Here is a 21,037-nt window from a genome sequence, read left to right as displayed (position 1 = left end):
GGAGGCATTTTAAAGAGAACACTTAAGCGCTATTATCTGAAGGTCTCTGTCCCATAGGGAAGTAAATCTTTGACCCAAGTCTCAAGTCTTTTGTAATCTTTAGCAGGCTCCCCCTCCCCCCAGTACTGCCCCAACTTTAGCTCTATCCATCTTGCCAACTCTTTTCATGTGGCATAATGATATCACCACCAACACGTTTTACCGTGTAAATAGTGTCATCAGGGTGATGTACAGAGTTAGTTCTCTCTTCTACACATAGAATTTGCAAGCAAAGAATCCACCTTTGGTCTCATCTTTTCAGAGCACCTTGTTCCACATGACTGTAGTGTTTGGCTTGTGGAGAATGCAAATCCACTAGTAACACTAAAACAACAGCTTTTCTCTATTGTGACTGCACATTAATAGTAGAATACTGTGTTGCATACTTTTGCAAAGCACCGTATCTCCCAGCTGAAGAGTGAAATGGGCACTGTCACTACAACATGCTTGCAGCCTTGCTTATTTATTTCATGATCTTCTTTTGCAAAGTAACTGTGGAAAATAATCTTTTGACAGTCAGTACATAAAATTATATTTAAAAAATTCTGGATAAATTAAGTGTGGAACAGGTCAACCGCTTTTCAAAAGAGTTAGAAGTAGGTGTGAAGTAAGTCAATACCTGTTCTGCTCCCTCTATCCAACCCTCTATTTTCAGACTTTGTCCATTCATCCGTCAATGTCAGATGAACAGACTGACATGGTCAGCCCACGGACAAGAAAAAAAAAACACACATACATATACACACACACACACACACACACACACCACATCCTCCTGCACAGTGTGAACTTTTCAAAAAGTGTGTGAAAGTGTGCATGCACCCACGCACATGCTCTGGTGTGATTACGTGCTCGGTGTCTGGCCACAGAGCAGAACATGACAGAACAGTGGTTGAACAGTGTTACAGCCAGCTGCTGCTGTCTGAGGTTTCTCTGCTCGGAATACATCAGGCCTTTCTGGGAGCAATGCGGATTTTAATGTCACAGGAAAATTTACACTTAGTGCAAATTTACTTCACAAACTACTGCCACTCCAAAATAACAAATAGATATCAGCAGGGGTGAAAGTAGGGGGGTACGACAGGGGGTACGCAGTACGTGCAAGAGAGGGGAGCGGCTGTCTGCTGTAAAAAATCAACGGGTTCACTGTGCAGCCGTGTGCAGCACCCACTAATCAGCCGTGACTGATTAGTTTTTCAAGAACAATCTAAAACACGACTTAATCCGTTAATAAATAGCTTCCGCCCCCATTTCATATTGTTTCTGAACTGTTCTTTGTTAGAGCAGGGGTGCGATACGTCGATTGCGGAAGGCTTTGAGTCGATCTCGGCATTAGGTGACAAACTGGATGCCGCCAGGACGCTGAGACCAGCACGTCCTCCTCTGACTCCTTATCAAAACTTTCATAATTTTATTAAAGAACAACAACAAAAAGTCAACAAAACGTTTTCAAATTAATGACCCAACAACAATAATATACTCAGTAATTATTGTTTCAACAAGGTGTTGCGCAATTCTGTGCGTTTCGGTTCCATTATCAAAATAACTAGCAGAGCAGGAGTTTAAAATTAATCAACCACCGCTGTGTTCAGGGGACGCTTATTGATAATCGCAAAATAAATATCAAGCCTGAAAACCTGATATCGTAACGGACTAAATGTTTTTAACGTAATCTGTGCTCGGCTCGAGCGGTTGCCACGGCAACGGGTGTGCTTAAACGACAAAGAGAGAGAGAGTAAAAAAGTGCGAGTGGTTTAGAGTTGATCACCTGTTCGGGTTGTTTTACCTTTGCTGTGGCGCATCACAGCCGCTGTAGTTTTTGAACGTCCTACATATGACAACATTGAACTAATTATCTCGTTCATCTGTTACTATACGTCATTCACAACAAACATCAAACACGGTAAATATGTTTCATTAAGTATTTAACTAAGAAATGGCTTCTATCACAATAATTATGTGAAATTAAATTGTCTAATTTGAAAATAATAGTTTTATTGGTCTCTGGGATCTTGCTTTGAGCTCAGACTCTGAGAGGCTTTTCCTCTATCAATATTTTTTTTTTGCTTCTTATTTAGTGGAAATATTGATGTTGATGATACCTTCTCCAAAATAATAACCTTTTTCAACCTTTATTGCACCACTGTTGACAATGAGAAGCTAACATTCACAAATGACAGTGAAATAAAATCCAGTCCAACATCTGGTTTGAGGTGATTCCTTTGGAACCTTTTGGAGAAAAAATATCCCAACTTTAGAAGATGTGCTTTTTAACCTAACAGAGCTCTGTGGTTCCTCCTATCAGTACGAGAGTCAGGGTGAGGAGGTGCCATGTTAGGAAGAGAAGTGGAAGCTGCAGGATCTTCAGAACAAACAGATCATGATGCTAGGCTACTGATTATCCATCTGTCTGGACACAGGATCAATAGAACCAGTTTAAAAGGTAAAATGAATGGTTATATGCCAGACATGGAAAACTGAGATGCACTCCATGCCATGATGTTCAGAATTTCGGTCTCATAGTATCTCAAAGTGTCAACATTGCAGCCAGTGGGGCTGAGGGAAAATACAGCTTTATTTTGTAGCTATGCAAGAGGTACCAGCTTTTATCGTTTGGCAAAACAATTAATCAGCACAGAAATTCCAAAGCAGTTTTATTTATATATAAACTACTTTCACCCCTGGATATCAGTCTATATGCCCTATATCATAAAGATGTTAATGAGCCTTAAACACCATGCTGTTTATGGTCTACAGACATTTTGATTGGTAGGTTTTTGAATTTACAAAATGCTAACTTTTTGACAGAACTAATAGGCATCATTTCACCATAAAACATTAATTATTTCTTTGCACTACTGGTACCTTAAATGATGTAAGCAGACAACAACCAAAGCAAAGCATAAGAGATTTTGGGTTCGTACAACAGTGGCACAGCCTGTCATCGTGTGCCTATTTTTGTTTACTCCACCTTATAAAAGGATTATTCTTGTTGGAGTGGGTCTCCATATTGGAAAAACCTGCAGGAAACGTTATAATCCTTTCATTCTTGATATACACTCTCATTTGTATTCCCTGGTTTGTTCACACTGCATTTATTGCTGGTTTTTTTTTTTTTTTTTACATATTTCAGTTTTTTAATGCATTTTTAGTTATCTTTTTTCCTTCATTTCAAAGTTTCCTCACTCTTATGTTCAGATTTAATAACCATTCAGGATCCACCCTGATAAAGCTGCAGCTGAGGGGGAGATGTAATAGAGATACTACACCAACCGTGTTTTGAACATGAAATAATATTATCGGTGGTGGAGTGATATATTGCTCCCTGTCATGTAGGAGGAGCAGGTGTTTAGTCTTTTGATACCTTCCTCAGCGTCCCTTGAGCTGATAGTTGGTGTAGTGCCTAATACATTTACGACAGCTGACATTACAGAAATGTTCGTCTTTGTCTGTTTTTGTTGCCATACAGCGTGATAAATAAAACATTTTACCCAAAAGGATGACCTTGTAAGTTGTTTTTCCTCGCTCTGCCCTACAATCATTCCCCACATGATTTCTTCCTTTCCTGTGATTTGGAACACCAGAGTATGCTTAAATCATGCTGCTCAGGTCGAGTATTCACAATTCTGTTGGACTCATACAAAGGCCATTCCCCTGTGGATTTGAAGGTAATTACTTTCCCCCTTGATGACAACCCCATTGAATTTAGATTAAACCAATAACAAATGTGGCATGCAGCGCTAGATGACATCCTGTCATTAGGCTGTTAATGTGTGCACCCCTTTTGGTTTTCCTCGCGTGGCATCAGCTGGTCCCCCTCTACATCCACAGTGGCTGCCCACAAGCGAGTGCAGCCAGCACAGTGGCAGATGAGACCCACAGAGGAAGTCTCATCAATAATGGAGAGCGGTAGCTGAGGGAGTCATGCAGAGGAATTGTGTTGGAGTGAGAGTGCATTGCAGCTGGTATGTTTTGTGTCATTTCTCCAAAATGGACATTTTTTATAATGAAGTTATTGCCAGAGGATACGCATTACATTAAAAGCAAATATTATTAGCTGATATGCTGCATAAATTGTCACATTGCTATTTGACGACATGCCTGGAAGGTTTTTAGGACATAATGGGCATTTTGATTAATGATTATCCTAAGATTACTTCAAGTCATGTATGTCAGAGGCTAAAAAGAATATTTGCATATCCAAACATTTATAATAAGAATTTATAAATGTGTACTTGTTGTTTTGAAATTTCAGTAAAGCAAAAAATAAATATATCTCATCACTTTTCCTTTATTCCTCCATCGCAGCGGTTAAGGACTGCCTTGTGGTATTTAAGCATGACCAAATGACAGATTACATCAAATCTAAGACACATTAATCTAGCTGGCATTCATGGGTACCCGGATGCTACCAACATTTTTTCAGAAAGCTATCACTAATGCCAATCTGAGGCCATGACTTTATTTTAAACTTGGCTGTTGCACCCAAGATCCTCCAAAGAGAACTCAAATACGCTGTTACCACAATAATGAACCACCACAATCTTACCACTGAAGTTGAATGCTTAACATTTCTCACAGGTAATGGGGAGAACATTACATTATTGACACACCCCAAGAATTCTCAAAGACCCATCCAAGTTCTGGTTGGTTGATATTGTCTTGGTGTGGTCTTAGTCTGGTGTGAACGAGGTCTGAGGCAGTGTGTAACGTATGCAAAGAACTAACTCTCAGTGTTTATCTTCACTGACAGCTGTCCAGATACAAACACAGAAATCTGTCACACTCCACAGGGCTGACAATGACCCACTGGCTGTTATAGTATGGCAGCGTCTCCTCCCAGCTGCCATCCTGCTCATTCCATTTTTTTTTCAATGCCTTCATTGTATGTGGAAGAGGAGCCCCATTCTTACTCACAACTCTCTTGCTCTCTCTGTCTCTCTCTTGTGCTCCTGTTTCTCCAGGGGCCGGGTCTGAGAATGTAAAACCGTAGGGAGATTTCGGATGTCACTCATGACGCATCTTCCATTGCGTTTGACCATCTTGAGCTGCGAACATCTCTGCTCCGCATACAGCAGCGTCTACAGTCAACCTCGAGACAAAAGCTGGTGACAGTATCTGACGGCACAGGAGGACAGAAGAACACTGAAAAAGGGGCCTGTGATTGCTCCTGCTTGTGAGTTCTGTTTTGTTCTCATTGTTGTTGTGGGGGGAACACGTTTCCATACAAGTCACCGGGGCTCTCTCATTTAATGATTTGTTTTTGTGAAAAAAAAAAAAAAAAAAATCAAAGGAGCGTATAACTTGAGAAAACAATGAAGTAAAGATATTGGTTTCTTTGGTGGAAGCAGTGAAAAATCCATCCAGAAATGTTTTCCCATTGTGTCAGGATAGTTTTGTTATCTGTGTAAAGCTGTCAGAGCTGACCTTGACAATCATGCTTTTGTTCACATTTTTCAACTGTCACACCATAGTTTCTTCTTTGCATTTCTAAAAAGAAGCTATATTGAAAACTCAGTTTCAAAAAATGTGGTTAAAAGGAACAGTGGTAACAATGATAGTATCTACTCTTGGCATCTTTCTTCCTGTTGTTTTTGCTTGTTCACAGCTTTCTGTCCCGTTTGCTGTCCATTGGAAGTTACAATTTGCTCCAGAAATCTAGAGGAATTATTCAGATCATCGAGACAAAATGACCACACAGAACCAATTGCTTCTCCTGCCTACAATGGCCTCCCATGTTCTATTACTATTTGAGATTGATATGTATATGCCATATAGAAAAGAGGGCAAAATGGTGAGAGCTTGATCTGCTGATGTTAAAGCTGCAGATAATCTTAAGGCAGTGAGGCAGTAAATGATTAGATAAGAGAGGTGTGTGAAGAAGAGGGGAAAAATAGATTGAGTTGTTAAATTGCTTTTAGGCTCTGTTGTCTCATCGCTGCACTAAGGAAAAATACTGTGATTGTGTAACTGGACAGCCTGGGGTAAGAAAAATCTAAAGTTTCAACCTCTTCCTGTACAGTTTAGAAAGTTTTGGCTGAAAAAAGGCATGTTGGCAAACACATCTATAGGATATTACATAAAACACATTGCCGCGTAATATCACACTACATAAACTGCTCAGTAAAAATAGCCCAAGTTGGAATGTTCTGCTAAACCAGTTCTGGGATCCAGAGTATTTCACTGTCAAATCTAATGTAAAAACACAAATTATGGCTCTGATTAATGTCTGGCTGGCTGGTAATAATTCTACTAAAGAGTGAGCTGCATAGCATAATGCATTACCTGCAAGTATAACAAAATTGTACGGCATGAAATGTCGCAATATTAAAAAAACATAACATTGCTCCTTCAACCCGTTAGTTTAATCCCTGGCTCTGAAAGATAGCGGTTTAGGATGTTTGAGACTGTTATTTTGAATAAAGATGTGAATTAGAGTTGCCTGGTTGTGTAATCTTGTAAAAAGTAAGCAGAAGACAGTGGCTTATATTTAGATATGTAAAGACTGAAAAAACATGCTTGGGAAATGGCTTATGGATTAGAGCAGTTACACAACTGCGTGTATGGACTTTCATCTTGTACACTGAAGTCAGATAACCAACCACTGTTTACTATCGTTAAAAAAAATCTAAATAAGATGTCACCATGAACTCGGTATCCAATGATGAAGCAGTAGAGGTATAACTTCATCTATCCACACCCTCAGGAAGGCACATGGTTGTCACTGGGACCATCTCCAGAGCAGCTACAAGTAATGTTGTCCATTGCCAGTTTTAGATAAAAAGTTGAAGCAGATAGTTGAGACAACAGCAAACAACACAGATCTGCAATGTATCACTGTTTTAAAATGTCAGTGGTAACCTCAGAATTGTGGATGCCAGCTGAATAAAAAAATGGTGGAGTTATGTTCCCACAAGCTTTAATGCTGTCGATACATGAAGGACATATCGGCAGTGCAAAGTTTAAAAAGAAGGGTGAGAGAGTCTGTTTTCTTGCAAGGAATCAGCAAGGAGATCGAGATGCTGATAAGCAAAGCAAACAGCCTGTGGTGTTAGCTGATGTACCACTAGCACCATGGCTCAAATTAAATACAGATGTAGGGAAAGACTATTTTGGGATAATCAATACTCAAGCCAACTTGAAATGGCTTTATTAGTAAGAATATCAGAACTACAATATGCCATGACACATGGCAAATCACTGTTTACCATGCATGGCATTCTACATACTGTGGTTTGCAGAAAAGTGGGGGTCCAAATTCTTGAGCAACTGTTAAACATAGCTGCAGACATTGACTCTGGTCTATTTAAGGCTTTACTAAGCCTCACAGCATCACCACTTTGACCTGCTGAGCTTTTGATGAGCAGGTAGATCTATACCACCCTGCTAAGTTACACAAAAAACAAATCAATACCAACCAAGTTAAAATATAAGCTACAAACGCAGAAAGTAAGGCAAAGTAATTTTATTAAAAAAATAAAAATAAGCCAAGATTCAACCATCCACTAACATGACACAGTCAGTGTCATTATGATGATGACGACGATGGAAGACTAAAGTGACCATTCAGCAGGAAGTAGCTATGTTAATTCAAGGTAAAAATAAACTGAGAATGGGAAGAACCTTATACATAATTGCCGTATTTATCGTAAACTCCACCAGATGAGCTAACAGAAAGCCAAAAGTGACTCAGAGACCATTGACAAATAAAATAAAAGAATGTCACACAGACGTGACCAGAGAGGGTCAACTTTTGTTGAGAAGATCCACCAGTAAAGTGGAAAAAAAAAAAAACTGACATTGAACTCTGGAGTAGTGCGACACTGTGTTGGTGATTTGTGTTAATATGTTCACATAGGCTCAGAGTTGGTTAAAAGTTACTTTATAGTGTGATACATTACATATGCTTCATGTGAAATATGTCATCATCCGTGTAAAAGGTTATCCTTATTGATTTGTTGCTTTAAAGAAAACGATGTGGATGATTGAATAGTATATGCTTTATCCACCAGGTGGCAATATTAGTTCTGTGTGAGTGTGAAAGATACCATAAAGAAATTGCACAAAAACCTGTTGTGCAGACATATGTGCAAAGACATAAAAGTGTCTGGATAATGTAAGACTTGTTCTTTCAAGCACGAACCACCAAGAGCAAAGCAGATACTGTACGTAGATGTGTATTTATAGCATTCATGGGACTTTGCAAGCAGTCAGGGTCACCTTAAATACTATTGATTTTGTCGATCCTCCCTTTCTGCTCACTAAATTGTGAGGTTTATTGATTTGAGGGAATCAAACATAAAAAAGACCAGACTTATGGAGAGAATAACATATCCTAAGACAATTTGCAATAGGTAATTTACAGGTGTTTTTCATTCGCAATATCTCCACCTTTATTTTGCCAAACTCTTATTATTCCCAAAGAAAGGGTGTCACTCTGGCAAAATTATTGTAAAAACATATTATTCACATGTCATACACATAGAAAAATATACAACAATAGGGGAATGCTGACGTCAAACTGTGTTTTAATTATGACCCCAAAGTTGGGTTTAGGACTTCGACAGGATTACAAATTCACAAGTTTGTGGTTTTCAAGTTTTTTGTTATTTTTCAACAAAGTAAATAAAAAATGACAATCTTTAAAAATATTTATACTATATTGCAACAGAGAAAAAAATAAGTAAATAGATAAAAACAACAGCCTATAAGCAGTTAATTCTGTTTATGTTGCCATTTTATGCGATACTGCATATAAAATGGCAAATATAGTCAGGATCATAAGTCTCCAGTAGTTTTGGGGATCAGAAGCTGAACATTTTTGTAATCATTGTTTTAAGTATATAACTTTTTTGCCCGAGCTACACTGAATCTCTTCTTCTGTGGCTCATATTTGATTTCCAGGATAACCAACAGCTGCAATGGCCAAAGACTGATGGAGGTCTTCACCACTTCTACTACTGTAATAGGTTTTAAATCAGACATTCATGACAGCTTCAGCTCTCTGCTAGTTTGTCCAGGAGAATTTAGAGATCTCTGCAATGGAGCTGGTCAAAAACAAAAACACAGCTTTATCTTGTTTGCTGATCTGTGTGCGCGTGCGCGCTTGCAGTTGTGAATAATACATCCTGTTATCCAATGGTTGGAAAATTGGTTAGAGAAAGCAGCAATGAAGTTCTTTCAAGTGTGCCACAGTTCCAAACCTCCCTTTCTGAGGACACCACATTCTGTGTGTCCTCACTTACCTGCCAGCACATCCTTTCAACAGTCAGCCATACAGTTTCTTATCAATAGCATCACATTATCAACTCTACAAACTGTTTTTTAGTTTCAAAGAATAGGGCATTTCTATTATCAAATAACTTAAGAATTTAGTTCTTTATTAATTTATCAACTCGTATTAATTTATTTGCAATCACTGCAGAAAATAGCCAGTCATGTATATTCATTTTACATTAATTTAATATTGTTGCAAACATGGAACAGGTCCAGTCAAACTAACTTGTGCTGAATCAGCTTAAGTCACTTTACTGCAGATGTTTGCAATATGTTGCAGGTTTTATTTTTATATGTTCTCGCACTAGAAAACAATTCAGGAGGGTCTAAAAGTAGTTAAATGCCAGCAGAAAATAAAATTGAGTAATGAAAAAAAATCTACAAACGAATATTTGTGAAACATATAATCATAATAATAATTAAATAAAAATAGTATTGTAGTTATATAATTATGATAGTCATTTTTAAAGATTATGAAACCTGCAAATGCCAAAAAAAAATATTTACAGCTTGAGGATGCACATTTTTGTTGAACGACTCCTCTGCCTTAAATGTTCTCTTATGCAATATTAATGTGAAGAGCCTGACATGTTGTGGCTTGAAGGCAAATCCCTTGTGTGCATTGCACACATGAAAAGGGCAGTGTTCAATAATGCCTTCAGGATAATTTAGATTCCCTACTTTGGCCTTTCAAGAAAAAAAAAAAAAAGAACTAACACACATATGTTATGTAATGATTTATAAAGGAGCACCAACCTCCCCTATAAATGTGAGTTGCATTCACACAAATTAATCAACATGGCAGCTCCTCATCACAGATTTATAGATGGCCTTGATTGCTGTCAGGGTAAAATTAACTCATACCAACTGCAAAGGGGTGTTGAAAAGATGCCTGAATAAAATACACCTCCCCTCTCACCGACTAACACCAATACTCTACACCCACCACACATACACATTTTTGCACATTTTATTGACAGCTATTCATTTTAACAATTGCATTTTTGACTTGCAGTAACTCTTGCCCTCACCCTACCCATTAGCGTACATTTCTTACCAAAATTCCCACTGTACCTCTGAACCTGCAGGTTCAGAGGTACAGTGGGAATTTTGACCAGGTACAGGTACTGGTCATGACCAGTAGAACTCAGAGGAGTTAAAAAAAGGTAAGGACCAGGGAAATGTCCTCACGTCTCAAAATTGACCTCCTTTTGTTGGCTAAACATGTTTTCCAGTTCGCTGTAGTATTTACAAATCCGCGCACGCGTACACACAGATCAGACCGGTATGTTCCTCCGGGCTGTCTCTGTAGAGCTGTCACACATGCTGCGTCTTGGAGCACCAGGAGCCCGAGGTTGACTTGAATTAAACTGAGAGGATGTCCTTTACTGATCTGCAGAGCCACAGAGACACATCCTCCCCCAGAGAGAGCTGGTCAAAAACACACCGGCTGCGAGAGAGAAGGGAGGAAGAAGCAAGGACTAGGAAAAAAAGATAGCAGGTTAAAGACAGGGGGCTGGAGAAGAGGAGGAAGTTAATAAAAAGAGAGGGATTGAGAGATTGCCTGTGAGAGAAGTAAGAGGATTCCAGAGTGAGAGATAGGGAAGGAAGATGAAACTGCATGTGGGAGTATGGCAGTGTGTGTGCGCGTGGGGGTGTGTGTGCCAGAAAAAGACACAGAAGCTCAGCCCACCCGATCATACAGGGGCATCTTTTTTTCTTCTTTTTTTTTCTGGGCGGAATATTTAAATAGTCAAATCCTACTTGATTCAATATGTTCAGCTATGCATTTGTTGTTTCTTTTTATGCATTAGCAAGATAAATCGCTGAATAAGATTACCTTTCTGTCCTGTTTGTGTGATCTGAAGGGTAATTTAATCAAAATAACTACTGGCATTTGTTAATGCACTCATATTTAGCTAATTAGCACCTTCCTCAATATCTATTATTTAGATAGAGGAAGGTTTGAGCTCATTTAAACATGAGATTTTGATGTACTTCACACCATCTAAAATAGCACAGCATATCTTTGCTTATTTATTTACTGATGTGGGGGAAAATAAAGAAATTTTACTCAACACTTATGATGATTCAGTGAACAATTGTTATATTTAACAAGGATGGCAATATTCTGTTCTTAAAAGATAAGAGTTGCTGCCTTGCCCTGGATGATAAATCTACTGGAGAGCAGGAGTTTTTGCAGAACAAGAACCTGGAACACAAGATATTAAGGAAGAAATCCCCAGCTGTCCACAAAGCACCCACATTCCTTTCTGCTTATTCCTTCACTTCAGGAGATCACTGTAGTTCCTACTTTAATGTCTGAGACTGTTTCTCGTAATACTGTGCGGCATACCTTCAGCCCTCAGTGGCGAAAAGCTCTTTGTTTTGCAATGACACAACCCTACTACTATGGAGACATTTTAGAGCCCGTGTTTCTCAGGTTCAGTTTTAAGACATTAGCTGATGAATCATCCAAAGATTAATGATCCATTTCCAACAATGACATAATAACTGTGCATGACTGTTTACTTGGAGGAAAAATGAGCAGTTCAAAAATAATGAAAAAGGCCTATGACATTTTTTTTTTAACCAAGCTCCTAAATGCATCAATATTTGCTTGGCTTTGCCACCTACACTGCAATTACATTTGTGCCCTTGGCAGTTTTTTTTTTTTTGCAGTGTTAATTCATTCGAATAAAGTAAGAATATGAACGGTAATCTAAAAATTTGTGATGGAAAAATCCACTGCAGTGTTAATGCTTTGTGAATAAATCTGCTCTTTTGGAAATCTTTGTCATTTCTACATGGCTGTCAAAAGAAAAGTAAAAAAAAAAAAAAATTTGAAAATTATTGCAACAACTCCAAGTTGATTTGAAAATTTTGATTTTATTTCAGAGAAAAAGGTTTTCTACCATAAGGATGATTTTTTTTTTTAAGTTGTAAAGAGTAAAAGTTGGGCAATGATGCACCTGGCTGTTATTAGAATAAAAGCATATTCATATTTATCTCTCTTAATAAATTAATTATTCAGTGATCAACAGATGGATTTCGGGGTATCAAGAGATAGGAGTTGAATGGAACAAATTTGGTGACAAACAAAACATGACCAATTTTGTAGGAGATGTTAGTGCCCAAATGAATACAAAAAATTTTTACTTTAAAAGTCTAGCAATTGAACATCTCCATTATGCCTGAGGCAACAACAGAAATAAAAGACTAAACATTACATATATTTTTAGATTAATCAACAAAAGCCAGCTGACTAATGATCCATCACTGCATGGTACCAGCAAGGTAACTATAAATATTTCTTCTAGACCTTCAGGTTCAAGGGAATTGCAGAAGTCGATGTTAAGTTTTCTGATAAAACACCATGCAGCTACCAGAACAGACGCAGCAAATATCAAACGTGCTCACACGCACAGTCTAACCAGGGAACCCCTGGGGCTTTAAAAGAGCTTAAATCACCCTGATATCCATCACACCACATTAGTGTTTCGGATACACGTATTATCAAACAAACAATGGGAGGCATGGCTATTAACAAGGTGAATGTCTGTAAGCACAGTCCAGTGTAACAATGCATTTGAAAGTAAAATTAGATATGTCGAAATTATTTTTCTTGGCCACCGATAAGCCTCAAGGACACCTTTCAAGGGAAACTTATTGCCTTAAAGGGTATTATTAAGTTCACTGCAACACAGCAGTGTCTCAACTTATTATAGCAATACTGGTATTGTAGTAACAAACCAGTTAAGACTAAAAGCTCATTAATGCTCAAAATCATACATGCCTATGCACACGAACACAGTTTTTTGTCTATCTGCCCTGAGAGTTAGAAACAGGTTATTCGCAGTACACTATCAAGGAACTTATCTGTGGTTCATTGCAAAAACACAATCTACAGATTCAGAGCGTTATTTATTTCAGAGGGAAACAGGCACAGAGCCAAATACACTACAGAGGTTCTAAATAGCTGCATGTCAATTGGCCATAACATCGCACAACTTGAAATTACAAACTAAATGAACGGAAACTCGCCAATTAAAAAAAAAAAAAATCAAGCTGTTTCTCAGCTTTGTTGAAATTCATGTATTGTCCAAAACTGCAATGGAACGTTTGTGTTTTGTGTAAGGTAAGGTAAGGTCATTTTATTTATATAGCACATTTTCAGCAACATGGCAATTCAAAGTGCTTTCAAAGTGTCACTCGAGTCAGGTCAGGTCAGTTTGTTTATAGCAGCAATCCGAAGCTTATTTGTACACTTATTTAGTATAGATAAGTCTATATAATTTTTTAAAATTAAAAACACAGTTTGAGATTAATAAAACCTTCTCTCAAAATTAAATACACAGAAACATTTACAGGGCTTAATCTAAAATAAAAATCCTGAGCCTGAAACTTATAGTTACGATAGAAATTTACTATAGCGCTGCTATTACCACAGTTTAATAAAAGGTGTCTTTGAATAGTGAACAATTGCTTCTAACAATACAATTAACAAGCTAAACACTCAAACTTAAATAAGACTTCAGTACATTCCAACTCAAAACAAAATGTAAAATGTCTGTGCCCTAAAAGTTAGCCTTACAGGCAAAAATCCCTCAACATTAAATAAGAGTCCTTTCAGTCAATGTTTCTGCAAGTAATTAAGAACATGCAACATTACCAACTAAATCAGTGTTTCTCAACCTTTTTTGGGCCAGAGCCTCCCTAGCCTTTATCTAGGTCCCTCACCGCCCCCCAACAAAGAATTTGTAGGCTACTTTGCACTATTATTTTATTATTAATATTACTATCACTATTGTAGATGTTTTTATTTTTATGCTTGTTTCTGTATTTATCATCACGATAATTTCCCAGAGAACAAAAAAGCAATGTGAATAGAAATTATTTTCACAAGTGTCTATGAAAAATTTAATGAACATTCAAGTTACAATTTGTAGGCCAACAGCAGCCAATCAGAGTGGAAAATATATTCTTGTTCTTTGCCATTTTCTAGTTGTTAAATATTCCACAAAATGACCAGATAAAAGATGTTCAACATGCCAGTTTAAACTGAACCATTTGCAAAATGACTGACTTCTGCAACATTAAAACATGGATAGAACTGTAACTACATTATTCATAGCTCTTCTTCTCTTCAGTGTTTCTGTTTCTGGTGGTGCAGCTCTGTGCTGCCTTCAGGAGAATGGGACATCACGAGTATCATCATATGTTTCACATCATGTGTTGATTTTTCACTGTTCAGCGTCGGATTCTGTTTTTATGCCATAATTCACATCTAGTTCGTCGCTTCGTTTCATGTCCAGCTTCTCCTGTTTCAGAGTTTTGCGCAATGCGCGCCTGTTTTTTTTGTTTTTTTTACCTCCCAAGGTGTAGGACGTATCGATGGGGAAAAGGCAGACTGACATAAACCTTTTAAAACAACAGAAACAATTTCGGTATTCTGATTATTGAAATTTAAAAGTGCTGTGTTGCCCTATCACACCCGTTTCATACCTGACCACTTACAGCGCCTGTGTTAACGCTATAAAATGAACGCTCTCTATCGTGGTATCACCCATGGAGATTTCTTTATTTAAATGGGTTCATTTTTCAGAGGGATACAAAGTGAGAGTATCGTGATTTTAGTAATTACATGTTTATAAGAGCGATTTTCTGTTGTCCTTCCATGGAAGCGGGCAGCATCCAGACGGATAATAAAACACTTTTTAATATAAGTTGCTGCTTTGACATGATCACAGAACTGCCAAAACATATGTACAAAAATCCTCAATAAACATAAAATATTAGAAAATCAGACACCAGACAAAGTGAATCACAGCAACGTCATCAGCCGGTGTAACGCTGACCTGATGCGGTGAAGCTACTAGCAGGGGCGGAGTTGCGCCAAAAGCTGCAAACACTGAATAGAAGGAGAGCTGCCATCGATACAGTTGCAGCCAGGCATGATTTAATGTTACAAAATGCAGTTTTAGGAAGTTGCTCAAAGTCTAAACTGGTATTGTTGTGATTGTAAGATGTAAAGTTTACCTTCGACCAAACGCCCCCCCCAAAGAAATCCCAGCGCCCCACTTTTGTAAAAATGTCCGCCAACTTCCCGTCTTGTCCTCTTTCCATGCCCAGCGCCACTTGTTTATAATTCCTTTCTCAAGTAAACGTGTTTCTTTACCGGGTGAGAAAAACTCCGTCTTCTTTCATATTGCATTTGATTTAACCGCCGAACTGAACGCATGCACTTATTTTCTACAAACCGTTTTACAGTCACTGGTCAAGAACACGGGAGCTAGAATCCTGATTGGCAGACATCTTTGTCTATTATCTACAGTTTAGTTGAGGCGGGCCGTTTGATCCAATGATTGCTTTGCTTGAAAGCCTAGGCCCCCAGACGGAGCTCTTTATGCCTAAGTTTCAAACGTCTGACTAAATAAATCTTCCTTATTTTAATTGTAAATAGTTCTTTAAATGTCCTGTGAGATGATATACTTACCCATGTATCCATAACAACCGGAACTTTCAATATCCAGCAAGTTATTTTTGCAATTTACCGTCTATTAAACGAGTGCCCTCCGGATTAATTACACTCTGCAGCTGCAGCTGTGAAGTTGCCGTATTAACCCGATATTTGCTGGAAAGTGCAACGTCTCCCCTTTCAGAAACCGTTGGGATTTTTTTAGATAGAGCTATGTGTGGCGGAATTACGGTAGTGCAAATTTAGATGTGTTGCCGCCGACACGTTCCGGTCTAGAAGGGTTTTAAGCCCAGAGACTACAGTTTGCCATCTACTGGATCCTAATATCTATACCTCAAATTCTTATAATGATCCCAGTATCATTTAAAAAACTGTTAAATAGCATTTCCCTTCAATGCTATTTAACTGATCAACAACATTCTCAAATTTCAATTCCCTATTAAAACCTAATTCCGTTTTAATGGGCGCTTTCTTTTATTTTCAATGATTCACTTTGTAATGGTCTCGCTATGGTGTCTTGTACTAAAACTAATCAGCCAAACTCCTTTCACACGAGTCAGGATTAATTAGTTCTTCCTTTATTTCCATGTAGAATGGAGTGAAACTGTCAAAACACAAAACTCAGGATGAGCTCAGAGCAGCTTTTACATTCAGATACATAGTACAACTGATACAACAGCTACCTCATGCTATGAGCTGCAATGCTACATAACAACCTAAGAAATCTTAGCAGCCTGCTAGTTAGCAATGACGTAGCACATAATCAAATCGCCCGCAGGTATTTCCAAAACTAATTCAATAAACAAGTTACTTCTTTTATCATATGTTAACATAAAGGCTCGTTTTGAAGTATAAGCTGCTACTTACAGGCATTGCTTCTAAGAACTCAACCTGGAATGCGGCGTTCATAATAAACACGTGTTCATCTGCTCTACCTCTAGCAAACAACTGTACTGATTACATAACATAAAAGTCGAGCAGTTCCCCAAAAGTCCAACAGATGGCAGCAATGCACCACGCAAAACAAAACACCCACAGTTAACAGGACACATTTCCTGCTAAAGAGCCCCCTGGTGGTTGAAGAAAAATCCACATATAAACCGGAAAATACAATGTATGAAAAAAAAATCTGAATGCTTTCTGGTATTGTTCAGGGGGCCGGACAAAATGTGGCGGCGGGCCAGATCCGGCCCGCGGGCCGTAGTTTGGGGACCACTGGTTTAGGAGATTTAAGCCTTTAGATCAGTGGTTTTTAACCTGGGTTCGATCGATCACCAGGGGTTCGATGAGTCAATCTCAGGGGTTCGGTGGAGCCTCTGCCGCGGAGGTAAAGACACACTTGTGGTAAAGACACGCGGAGGTAAAGACACGCGGAGGTAAAGACACGCGGAGGTAAAGACACACGGAGGTAAAGACACACACGCTTTGCCATCACTTGCTGCAGTGGATCACGATACATTGCTTAGCCTATCAGTGCTGCGGAGGAGCATTGATTGAAGTAGTTCCACTCTCAGCATGGATTTGAACTTGTGTCTTTAATTACTCCAGCAAAGCTCACCGTTTTTACCATCTCTCAGCTTATGAGAAACGGCAGAGCAACAGGCAGCTCAGTGTCCCCATGCACCACCTACAGGTGAAACACTGTTACTGCACCCATCGTCATTAAACCCCTGTTAAAGAAATGCATGCCCTTTTTTTCACTTTTGTGGGCACACACCAGTGAGCATCACAAGAGGTTTGACTGATAGACCGGGCCACCAGGTCATGTAGCAGTTCCATCGGCACTTTGCCCTATGCCTGTTAGGAGATGGAACCCAAATAACATATAAAAATGGGTAGGGCGGTAAAGTGGACGGGCCAATGGTTCCCTGGCCCCTCCTGTTAAGCTGAGCAAATCACTGTCAGTTCAGACTTGTGGGAATAATGCATTTAGTGCCCACAGATTAAATTTTTTTTCATAGTGCATGCTCACTGCATGCTATTATTACCCCTAGCAACAGTTGCCATGCTGCTGACAATGATGTCATCAGCATGACTTCAAATGATGTCTGTGTCATGAGGCCCTTCTGAGGGTGACTTTATGATGTCATAGAGTCCATGACATCACCAACTTATCAGTTAATTCTCTGATCAGTTAACACAAATCAGTTAACAAGTCAGTCAACACAAGATTTATTTAGACGTTTTAGCTCAGCTCAATAAAGATGAACGACGAAAGCCCACAGAGGGAAATGGACGTGAGACCTAAGGTCTCTTTTTGGACAAAAGTGAAAAAAACCTTGTCCAACAAAGTTCATCCTGGTCAAAGAAGCCCAGATAACAAAAAGAGAAACTTTCTCAGTGAACTTCTATGGGAAGTGATTGAAAAGGCTGCAGATGGACCAACTCTGCATCTTGTCCGACAAATCTTTGAGGAACAACATAGCAAAATTTTGATCTTGCTTTTGAGAAAAGTTGGAGATATAAATGTGGACGTACTCTCGGAGGTGTCAGAAGAGCTTGGTGAAAGGATTTTCCGGAGTCTTGTGAGAGATGCATTCCACTTTGCCAGCGGACTGCATTTAATCGCACTAGTTGATCACCCAGAAGGACACCAGGTTATTGTGGAACATTTCAAAAAGCACCTGGAGAAACCTCTTCCTAAGAAGAAAATGTCAACATCTACAAAAAGAAAGTTCAGAAAGACATTTTTTCCAACAGAGGACTTGTACGCAGATGAAAACTGCCTGAGTGAGGATTATACTCAGGCAGCCATGGACCCTGAACAATTTTTGAGGGACGCAAACAGGATGGGTTTCAGGCGAGGAACCGAAGACGAGAGGAAAGTTATGGTGCAAAAAATTCTTTGGAGGTTGATTTATGAGTCTAGTTACAGATCTAGCTATGGGCATTACAAAAGGAAGCACACCGAACCTGTCCAGAGAAAGCTTGCTCCAAAAATATGGAATGAAGTAAAGGACATAGATTTTGTCTTTTTTGAGAAAATGGAAGAAAGACTCTGCCGAGACATCTTGCAACTTCTCTGGGGCAATGAAGATGCAGTTAGAGAACTGCTCTTCAAGATGATAAAAAGTGACAACCCAATCGTTATTTACAAGGTTGTCCAGTGCTTTAGAAGAACCCTGGCACGACCGCGGAAAATCAATCTCCAAGAAAACTTTTGTCAAAAGGCATGGAGGTGCATCAAACAGGCTGCGTGTTGTGCAGATGCTTCAGACGTAGTAGAGAGGCAAGTACCACCAAGAGTGGACCAAACGTTGTGTTTAGTCCACGCTTAGCTGGGTCTCTAGGTTTGGTCTGCTCAGAGGTCGGTACTGACTCGGAGGAGTCAGGGCCGGTCTCTAATTCAGGACAGACCTCGGAGACAGGTCCTGCCTCCGAGTCAGGACACGCTTCCACGACAGGACCCGCCTCCACGAAAGGACCCGCCTCCGAGACGGGACCCGCTTCCGAGACGGGACCCTCCTCCGAGTCGGGACCCTCCTCCGAGTCGGGACCCGCATCCTAGGCGGGACCCGCCTCCGAAACGGGACCCTCCTCCGAGTCGGGACCCGCCTCCGAGACCGTACCCGCCTCCGAGACCGGACCCGCCTCCGAAACGGGACCCTCCTCCGAGTCGGGACCCGCCTCCGAGACCGGACCCGCCTCCGAGACGGGACCGGCCTCCGAGACGGGACCGGCCTCCGAGACGGGACCGGCCTCCGAGTCGGGACCCGCCTCCGAGACTGGACCCGCCTACGAGTCGGGACCCGCCTACGAGTCGGGACCCGCCTACGAGTCGGGACCCGCCTCCGAGTCGGGACCCGCCTCCGAGACGGGACCCGCCTCCGAGTCGGGACCCGCCTCCGAGATGGGACCCGCCTCCGAGATGGGACCCGCCTCCGAGACGGGACCCGCCTCCGGGACGGGACCCGCCTCCGAGTCGGGACATGCCTCCGAGACGGAACCTGCCCCCGAGACAGGACCTGCATCCTAGGCGGGACCTGCCTCCGAGACGGGACCTGCCTCCGAGACGGGACCTGCCTCCGAGACGGGACCTGCCTCCGAGACGGGACCTGCCTCCGAGACGGGACCTGCCTCCGAGACGGGACCTGCCTCCGAGACGGGACCTGCTTCCGAAACGGGACCTGCATCCTAGGCGGGACCTGCCTCCGAGACAGGACCTGCCTCCGAGTCTGGACAGATCTGAGTCAGTACCTGCCTCCGAGTCCTCATGCTTAACAGTGTTTTCAGGATTTTTTCTCACCAACTGAGTGACACGTTATCAGAAGTGTCAAAACTGGATGCGTTTCTTCTGCAGAACTTCACAACTTACAGAAGTGGATGATCATGGTCTTAAGAGTGCTTACAAGTTTTCCATCTGAGAATACCGGAAACCTTTAGTCATCCACTGTTACAGTCAAAGCAAGGTGGGTAGAGCATACCGAAGAGTCTGAATGGGGGGCCAAGGGAACAGTGGCGGTCTGGGGGGCTAGAGTATAATTAGAAAGGGTTCGAAGGAGAGAAGGTGGGGGGCTGACGTATCTTTAGAGGGGTGGGGAGTTGGGGGAAGCGAAGAAGGAGGGAGTGAAGGAGAGACATTGAGGGGGTCTAGTGTACCATTAGAAGTGTGAGGGGTTGAAGAGGGTGGGGCTGGTCTAGCGTACTGTTGAGTGCTGGGGGGCTGGACGGACGGCGTATTGCAAGAAGGGTGAGGAGGACTTGCTGTAGAAGGAGGGGGGGGGAGCGAAGGAGAGACATTAATCTGCGGACTGGAGCTGCTAGAGTATAATTAGATGGGGTTCGAAGGAGAGAAGGTGGGGGGCTGACGTAACGTTAGAGGGGTGGGAGGGTGGGGGAAGCAAAGAAGGAGGGAGCGAAGGAGAGAAATTGAGGGGGTGCTAGTGTACCATTAGAAGTGTGAGGGGTCGAAGAGGGTGGAGCTGGTCTAGCGTACCATTGAGTGCTGGAGGGGCCAGACGGACGGCGTACTGCAAGAAGGGGGAGGAGGTCTGGCTGTAGAAGGAGGGGGGCGAAGGAAAGACGTTAATCCCCAATCCCCCTATAAATGCCATTTTATTTATATAATTAGGGCTATTATAAACGAATATTTTAGTAATCGAGTAATCTATCGATTATTCTTACGATTAATCGAGTAATCGTATAAAAAATTGACAAAATAAAGTATTTAATAAATCTGGCATGACAGCAGCGTTACTATCGGATATCAATATCAGTCCAATTTTTCATTTTTGAGCTTTCCTA

At 40.7% G+C, this 21,037-nt stretch overlaps 1 protein-coding gene and 1 long non-coding RNA gene across 6 annotated transcripts in view; one reads left to right on the top strand and one right to left on the bottom strand.

The window, feature by feature from the left end:
- LOC103474772 (galactosylgalactosylxylosylprotein 3-beta-glucuronosyltransferase 1) overlaps nucleotides 1–21,037 on the top strand; it is a 107,290-nt gene that overhangs the window by 35,925 nt on the left and 50,328 nt on the right. For 4 of the 5 annotated variants that reach the window (XM_008425988.3, XM_008425986.3, XM_008425989.3 and 1 more), the window contains exon 2: nucleotides 5,004–5,215. The exons of the other annotated variant lie outside the window; for it this stretch is intronic. The gene's annotated coding sequence lies outside the window, so the exon portion shown is untranslated. The remainder of the gene's footprint in view (nucleotides 1–5,003; nucleotides 5,216–21,037) is intronic. 5 annotated transcript variants of the gene reach the window in all.
- Nucleotides 1–21,037, bottom strand: part of LOC145554661 (uncharacterized) — a 67,307-nt gene that overhangs the window by 32,995 nt on the left and 13,275 nt on the right. The window lies entirely within an intron of this gene.

This window comes from Poecilia reticulata, chromosome 13 (genome assembly GCF_904066995.2).
Source record: "Poecilia reticulata chromosome 13, P_reticulata-male-v2, whole genome shotgun sequence".
Lineage (NCBI taxonomy): Eukaryota > Metazoa > Chordata > Actinopteri > Cyprinodontiformes > Poeciliidae > Poecilia > Poecilia reticulata.
Note: the sequence above shows the minus strand (reverse complement) of the source record. Positions and strands in the feature narration are given on the sequence as shown.